The sequence below is a fragment of the Arvicanthis niloticus genome, chromosome 4, assembly GCF_011762505.2.
Source record: "Arvicanthis niloticus isolate mArvNil1 chromosome 4, mArvNil1.pat.X, whole genome shotgun sequence".
Taxonomy (NCBI): Eukaryota; Metazoa; Chordata; class Mammalia; order Rodentia; family Muridae; genus Arvicanthis; species Arvicanthis niloticus.
This window is the reverse complement of record NC_047661.1, coordinates 97,692,164-97,699,633: the sequence shown is the minus strand read 5'-3', so window position 1 is coordinate 97,699,633 and position 7,470 is coordinate 97,692,164. Positions and strand designations below refer to the sequence as shown.

The 7,470-nt window shown below is 42.2% G+C and overlaps 1 long non-coding RNA gene across 1 annotated transcript; it reads left to right on the top strand.

The window, feature by feature from the left end:
- Positions 1-387: 387 nt before the first annotated feature.
- LOC143441906 (uncharacterized) lies at positions 388-6,795 on the top strand. Its single transcript, XR_013109658.1, has 3 exons — positions 388-624; positions 3,643-3,716; positions 6,167-6,795. It is a non-coding gene; the product is annotated as an uncharacterized LOC143441906 (long non-coding RNA).
- The last annotated feature ends 675 nt before the right edge of the window (positions 6,796-7,470 follow it).

Below are 7,470 nucleotides of genomic sequence, written 5' to 3'. Positions count from 1 at the left end.
ATGCTTCCTCCCATGATAATACACTAAACCTCTGAAGCCAGCCCCAATTAAACATTGTCCTTTATAAGAATTGCTATGTTCATTATGTCCCTTCACAGCAATAAAACCCTAACTAAGACAACCCCCAAAGGGGCATGACTCGCAGGTTGAGAATTGCTGCCTTAGAAGAAAAAGGACTTATGTTCACTCACAGTTTCAGTCTGCCATGGTGCTAGGGGCATGGTGGCCAGAAAGGAGAAAGAGAGAACACAGGACAAGGAACCCAGTGTGTTCCGTCCAGTGATGTCACCAACACCACTTCACTACCCTTGTTCTTCTCATAAGCAGCTGTGAGCTGAAGAACTCATTATGAAGCTCAAGAATTCTAGCATTATGAAGCTAGAACCCAGAGTGAGGCAGCTGATCCAGCTGGCAGAGAAAGCCCAGAAGGGAAGAGAACCTTTTCAGTCTTTCCTGCTCTCTGCCCAGATGGGCCTGCTACTAAATTGCTTCTTCCAGAAATGCCATCTTGGTAAATTCGTTAAGCAGTGCTGGGGAATTCACCCCGGGTGAATGCATGCTCAGTCACTGAACTACGCCTGCAGCTTAGCTCTCAACATCCTTGGATCAGCTCAGCCAGCAAAGGTAGGACCCCCTTCTCCAGTGTATGGGGTCAGGTCATAGTAGGGCCTGACATAGGGAAACAGACCTACCACTACCTTGGGATTTTCCAGCTCTTTATAGACCCACTTTGCTTTCCTCCTCCTCCCTTCCTAAGGTTATTCTCCCATGTCACCTTTCCCAAGAGAGCAACATAGGATCAAGGAATCACAAGGCAAGCTACAGCTTGCAGGGCGGTGTAATTAAAAGGTGCCACATATTTACTAACTGGCTCACCTGTACCCCAGCATATGGGGCTGGAAAAAAAAACTCCTTCACTCGGCTGAAAGAACCCTGCCTCCTGCTGAGAAAACTGTGTCAGCCTGACAGTGCCTGGCTTAATTACTTCAAACTTAAGATAATTAATAAGTTCTTCATTTTTCCAACAGAATTGCACTTAACACTGCTCAATAAAATAATTCATAGCCTACATAACTTGCAGGCAAAAAAGGAGGAGGATTTACACTCTCTGTAAATTTGAGTGATTTATCCGCTACACATTTGAAATGATGTTTTCTTGCTGAGCCTCCCCCAGGAATGTGAACTCCCATCATTATGTTTCTTCAAGCAAACCTGTCCTCCTCCAAGGCACCGCTGAGCGTCTCGCTGGTTCTAGCTCGCTCCCCTTGACGAACGCTTGTATCATTGCAAATGGTGTAAGAAGGTTTTCATCTCAAAACCTCAATATCTGCTTTAAAATGTTCAAGAAGAGCGTATAAGAAGGAGCTTGAGTAAAAGGAAAATGCTATGCCAAGGAAAGGAACCCAGAGAAATGAAGTAGTGTACTGGTGGTGCCTGACACCAGCAGTATGGGAAGGGGGCCTTGACTTTTACCTTTCTCTGGTGAGCCTTCAGTTAAAGTGCCTTCTCTAAGGTCATCTGAACATGCAAGGCAGCAAATTGTTTGTTTGTTTGTTTGTTTGTTTGTTTAGTTGTTCAAAGCTTCTGTGTAAATTTTTTCTTAAACTTTTATCTTAAAATCTCCATTGGAAAGCTTGCAGTGAACCAGCTTCCTCCTGTTTTTGATGTCTACATCCAAAACAAGCATCTGTATTATTCTTAATACAGATGTGTTGAGAAGTGCTAGCCTTGCCCAGGGACAAGCTGAAAGAAGACACTAGGTCCTAACCTTTTGGCTCTCAAACTTCACTATGTACATGAAAGTCTCCTGTATGCAGAGACACGGGGAAAGACCCCATCTTCAGACATTTGGATAAAATGTGACTCAGACTGTGTGTGTGTGTGTGTGTGTGTGTGTGTGTGTGTGTGTGTGTGTATCCCGGAGCTCAGAACGTGTCATCATGTCTTCATGATGTTGATGGAAGTGGGAGGAGCCCCATGGTGGTGAAGAAGCTGCCAGAAAAGATAGCATGAAGACTCAGTAGGGAAACACCATTTATCCTGTTCTCTGTATCTTGATCTCCTCCTCATCTCATTTTACTATCTTCTTCTGTAGCATTGTGGGTAAGAAGGAAGACAGTCATTCTTGTCATCAGTAACCTAGTATTTTTTCTATCTGGCCACTTTATCCCCAGAAATAATGACTTTGTAAATTCTTATATATAAATAATTGCTTGGCCCTGTTCCCCAACTAGTTCATAACTTAATATCCTATGTACCCTATTGTAAGAATGCCACATAGATGGTTACATGGTCTTCAGTTTCACATGACCTTCTCCATCATTGTTCCCAGGTAAATCCTCCAGCCTATTTCCCAGAATCATCTCTCCCTCTTCTGGATATCCCACCTTCTAATTCCTATCTCAGCTCATCGGCCATAGGCTTTTTTACTGACAGATGAAGCTTCCATACAATGCACAAAAGATTCCCTATGCAGTGGACCCAACTGTAGACCTACTTGAGAACCCACCCTTAGATTATCAGGCTCTCTCCTGATTGGCCTTTAATTCTCACCTAAAGCCAATCAGAGCCCACTTAAACTCTTTAAAATCCCCAGATACAGCCTCTTCTTCAGAAAATAACTTTTCAGTCTTCATTGGGCCACCTAGATCTTTCCTTTCCTTTAATAAATCGTCCTTGATTTGTTGACTCTTGGTTGTCTATACACCTAATGCTCTGGAACCAAAACACAAGATCCTAGCACAGAAGAAAGTCCATTAAAACACTAAGAAAGTCTGCAACGGTATTTGCACATATCCCAGTTCACTCTGCATTGCTGGAAAAAACTCAGATTATTGTGTCCCAGGACAAAAAAATTAAGCAGTTGCCATAGAAATAGGAAGGGCCAGTTCATTAAGACACAACACTTTCAGGGGAGGGGAGTAGCCCTAGAGAGAAAGTTCAGTAGCTCAAACACCACCAGTGCACTAAGGATAGACATATAGTTTGGGGGCCTCATTTGAATACCATGAGTTTTTTGTTAATTTGCAAAGCAGTCTTTGCCACCCATGTTCTTTTATATGTAGTTTTACATACAGCTTCATGCATGTTTCATTATCATCTTAATTTTTTCCCTTTCCTGTCTTCCTCTTTTCCTCCTTGGTTTTGCTATTTCCTAATTTTGTTAGACTTAGCAAAAGATTTCTGAACCTCTCTCTCCATTTTCTCTTGCCTCAGCCAATGGCCCATACCTTGAGGCACTTCTGTGATCAGCCATTCCAGAAGAGCCCTCCCCCAACCCACCAAAGAGCCTGTAAACAAATAACAATACTACTCTGGGGAAACAAAGAACATAATTAGTCACTACTATCAAATGTTCTGAAGCTTCTATGAAGGCCATTTTTTTCTGTGCCCCTTCCAGTGAAACCAACTGTCCATCTGCAAAAAGGCAGAAGGCAATGACACCCACAACACCGACTTAAACTTAACATTTCAAAAGCCTGTATGCTCCTTGTGGGTGGGGGAATCCATTAAGAGCTATGGAGAGCATTTCCCTTAGAGTCCAACAATTTTGTTTTTAATCGGATATGATTCTTGGTTCATAGGTTTTTCCTAAAGAAAGGAGGTTATGTTGCAACTCCCTTTGCTGAAATGTCTTTACAGGGGGATTTGACCTTTACTCCTAGAAACATCACCATGTAAACCACCAGCCCAGGATCCAGGGGTCTGTCCATGTGGTAAGAAATCCCTCAATCATGAGTGTAAAGGTATACCAAAGGCCAAATGTGGACATGACTTGATATCATTTCTATCATGGAGAAAGTAAGTTAGAACTCTGGTCCTGTGGGCTATCTTTTCATTTTGAACACCTCAAAGTCTGGACCTACCAAGGGAGACATTTCTAAATTATTGTAAAGGTTCATTTTCGTCCCCTGGAGCTGAAGTTACAGGTGGTTGTGAGCTTCTTGATGTGGGTGCTGTGAATTGAACCCAAGTCCCTTAACTGCTGACCCATCTCTCCAGCCTCAGAAACCTCTACTTCTATCAGATCTATGTCTTAACAATGGGTTTGCATCAAACACACCATAGAGTCGGGATCACAGTTAATTCTCTAAAATTAATTCTCTGTGATGGCTAAATTACTGTGCTTAAAAGACCTATGAAACAAAAATACTTCTAATCTGTAAACCTTACTTGCCCGAGGACAGATAACTCCCTTGGAATCTGGTAGCAGCTAAAGCAGCTAGGACCTGTATTTCCCATATGGTAGCAGGCCTTGTGTTTTACCTTCTGTTAACAAACTTGGTTGCCCCAACTGCATGGAATGTGTGCTTGATCACATATAGGCCAGAGGTATATAAGTGGGAAGTATGTCAGGATGTATGCTTTTTGGATGTATATCCCGATTGACAAAGGCAGAAAGTATGTAGCCTGTCAAGCCTCTGACTAATGTAATTTAGTGCCATACTCTGAGACTCCTGGGTATGGGTCTGTCCAGTGTCAATTGTCCTGGCCAGTATTTAATTAAGCTTTCTTCAAATTTGGTTAAAAAGTTCTGGTAGTGGTCTTATTCTAGCCTTATTATGATGTTAAGATAATTTTTAAAAATCAGTTTATAGTTGAATCTTAATGATTGCTTAAATCTCAGGATTGCTTAAAAATAAATGTTGTTCGTGCTTCTGGATGGCCCATCAGAACTTTAAATTCCTTAGAATGACTGTAGGGACTTGAGTGTAGTCAAAGCATTGTGAGTGGATTCATCATTGTAGAAAAGCAACTTCTGACCTAAAAATAGCAGACAGTTAATAAGCATGACCCACCTGCAGTTCTTTCAGCTGCTGTGACTCTCTCAGCCTTTCCTCTCCAGGACTCAGATTAGGATTAGAATTATTTAGGGGGTTCAGAGCTGTACCTTTCTCCCGAGCCTTCTCCTCCTCCTCATGTATTTGAAAACAGTTGAGGAAAACAGGCAATGCCATTTAAAAATATTACTCAGGTGTGGCATGTGTCACCTCACCAATCAGAGAAAAGTTTACGTTCCTTTGAAGAACATACTAGAAGGTACACGGCCACAGGTGGAGAGGTGTAATCCTCTTATAGGAAGGGGAGGGAATATTTAAGAACAAAACACTCTACCACAGTAAGTAACCAATACTGAATCTTTCTCATCTTAATATCCCTGGGGCCAAGCACAGGTGTCCAATGAATATTTATTAAATTACATTGAATATTCATTGTATCAAATGAATATATCATTTCAGTGTAAGTCAGTCATCGGAAAGAAAGCTTATCATTTTTGTCTATCACCTCTAATATCATCAAATGGTATCTTTTAGAATTACCTATGTATAACTTTTATTTATCTGGGCATTCTACAGAGTGGCAAAAAGGGTTTGTTGATTATTTTTCATAGTTTAACAATGTAAAAGAGGAAAAAATTGGCAAATGATTTTTTTAAAGGCACTAGCCTACAGACTCATCTATTAACATATAAACACCCGTTTTAACAATTCGGTAGATAATGCCAATCAAACCCTGAAAACTGGGCATTTTTGTTTCTGAACCTTGTCTCCTGAAATATTAAATTGTCTTTCTTCTAATGGAAGGACTATTCGGGGAGAGCATCAGAAATAATATGTAAAGATAGGAATAGTTCCTGTGCATAACGAACCCAGAAATTACAAGTTGACTTGTGTTTGTTCGCTTTAAAGGCAGTCACTGAAATAGTTGCAAGAGGTAAAGTACAAAATGAAGATTGTGCGTTGAGACTGGACAGACTCCAAAAATAATAAAAGTCGGGGATATGTTTCGACAAGGGTGGGTTGCGCTGCTCTGGGATAAGAGTGAGGGCAAAATGATTGTTGGGGCTCTGCCAGGCCCCGCTTAGGGATGCAGGCCTGAAGGCTATGCTGAGTGCTACCTTGTATCACAGAAATCTCTCATTTTAATTTGCATCCATTTCAGGGGTTGGTTATGGGCAAATTCACACATCCAGAAACAAACTTGCCCCCACCCCCACCCGCAAAGACACCAGCGTGCTGCACATTACATTATACGAATATGGACTAACACCTTTCTCCTGGAAAACAATACAACCCCCCTCCTAACTGCAACTGAAAATGTAGCAAAGTTATCATTTGTGCTCAGCGAGTTTGTGAATTAATTCATTATGCCGTTAAAATCCCAGAGTCTCTTATCGCAGGCCCCTTTGAAGACTCCTTGCACGAACAGCGGCTGTCCCTTCAGCTGCCAACCTCGGGAGCTGGAGGCCACTGAAAAGTGAATCCTTGAACTGAGAAATTCCACCTGGGGGAGGAGATGCAGCTTTGACTTGCAAACAGTGTGGGGGAACTCGGCATAGCTATCCAAGAACCATCCGAATCATCGATCCAGAAAGCCCTGATGAAAGTCAATGCCTGCTCCAGCTCAGATCAGAGCCAGGCTTAGAGAAAAGGCTGTCGGTAATGATAGCCCTGTTCTCTGACCACCGACAAGGCGAGGGGATCAGTTGTGCCTTACATGGCGGAAATCTCGTGCAAACACTAACCTGAAAATAGCAATCACCAAAGCCAGGCAAATCCCTTGTTTTGAAATCCCTTTTAAAATATATGTGTCTTGCGCGTTTAAGCTTGAATGTTACCTTTGAGAAAAAGAGGCCAGATCGCTGATTAAAAGAATATTTATTTTCTGTGCCACCACAAGCCTCATGCATTTGCCTGGCTGCCAAGCTGTAATTAATTTGCTAGTGTGCACTGCCTGTCCCCAGATTTCCATGGAGCCCCACTCGTATTTCTCATTAAAATGGATCCTGAAGGCACTTTGTTATTGTTTAGTCTCAGAGAAATATTGACAGTGGTTTTCTTTCTTCCCTTCATCAACATCATTGTTTCATAAATGCTAAGCCAAGAAGAATTGTGTGTGTGTGTGTGTGTGTGTGTGTGCTCACCTTTGAAGTATTTCTTATCAATAATTCATTCAAAATCACAAAGGAGCAAAGTAGCTGGGTGGTAGAAAGCAGAGCCATGTTTGGGAGATCACATCTGCTTTTAAATCATCATATTAGGGAGGAAAAGCCTCCTAAAAGCAACGGCAATATCCACAAGCCCGCGCCTGGCTCTCTGTGTGTATCTGGGCTGTGTCTTTCAACGCGAGCTCGAAGCGGGGCTCCTGTTCTGCCAGTACTAGATGCTGCTGCTACGTTCAGTCTTAGGTCTCATTGGTATTCCGCTAAGGAGCTCAGGGCACTTGGGTGCTATTTAGTTTTACCTGGTGCATGGATGATTGATCTTCACATAGAGGTTAGGTTGCCTCCCTTCTTAAATTTTCCATTTTATATGTGTGTACATAGATGTATATGTGTGTACACAGGTGTGTATGTGTGTGTGTGTGTGTCTATTTGTGTGTGTGCACAGGTTCCCACACACATTTGGTGTCTTCCTCAGCTGCTTCCCCCTCCCCTTTTTTCGGAGACAAGTCCTCACTGTAAGGGAA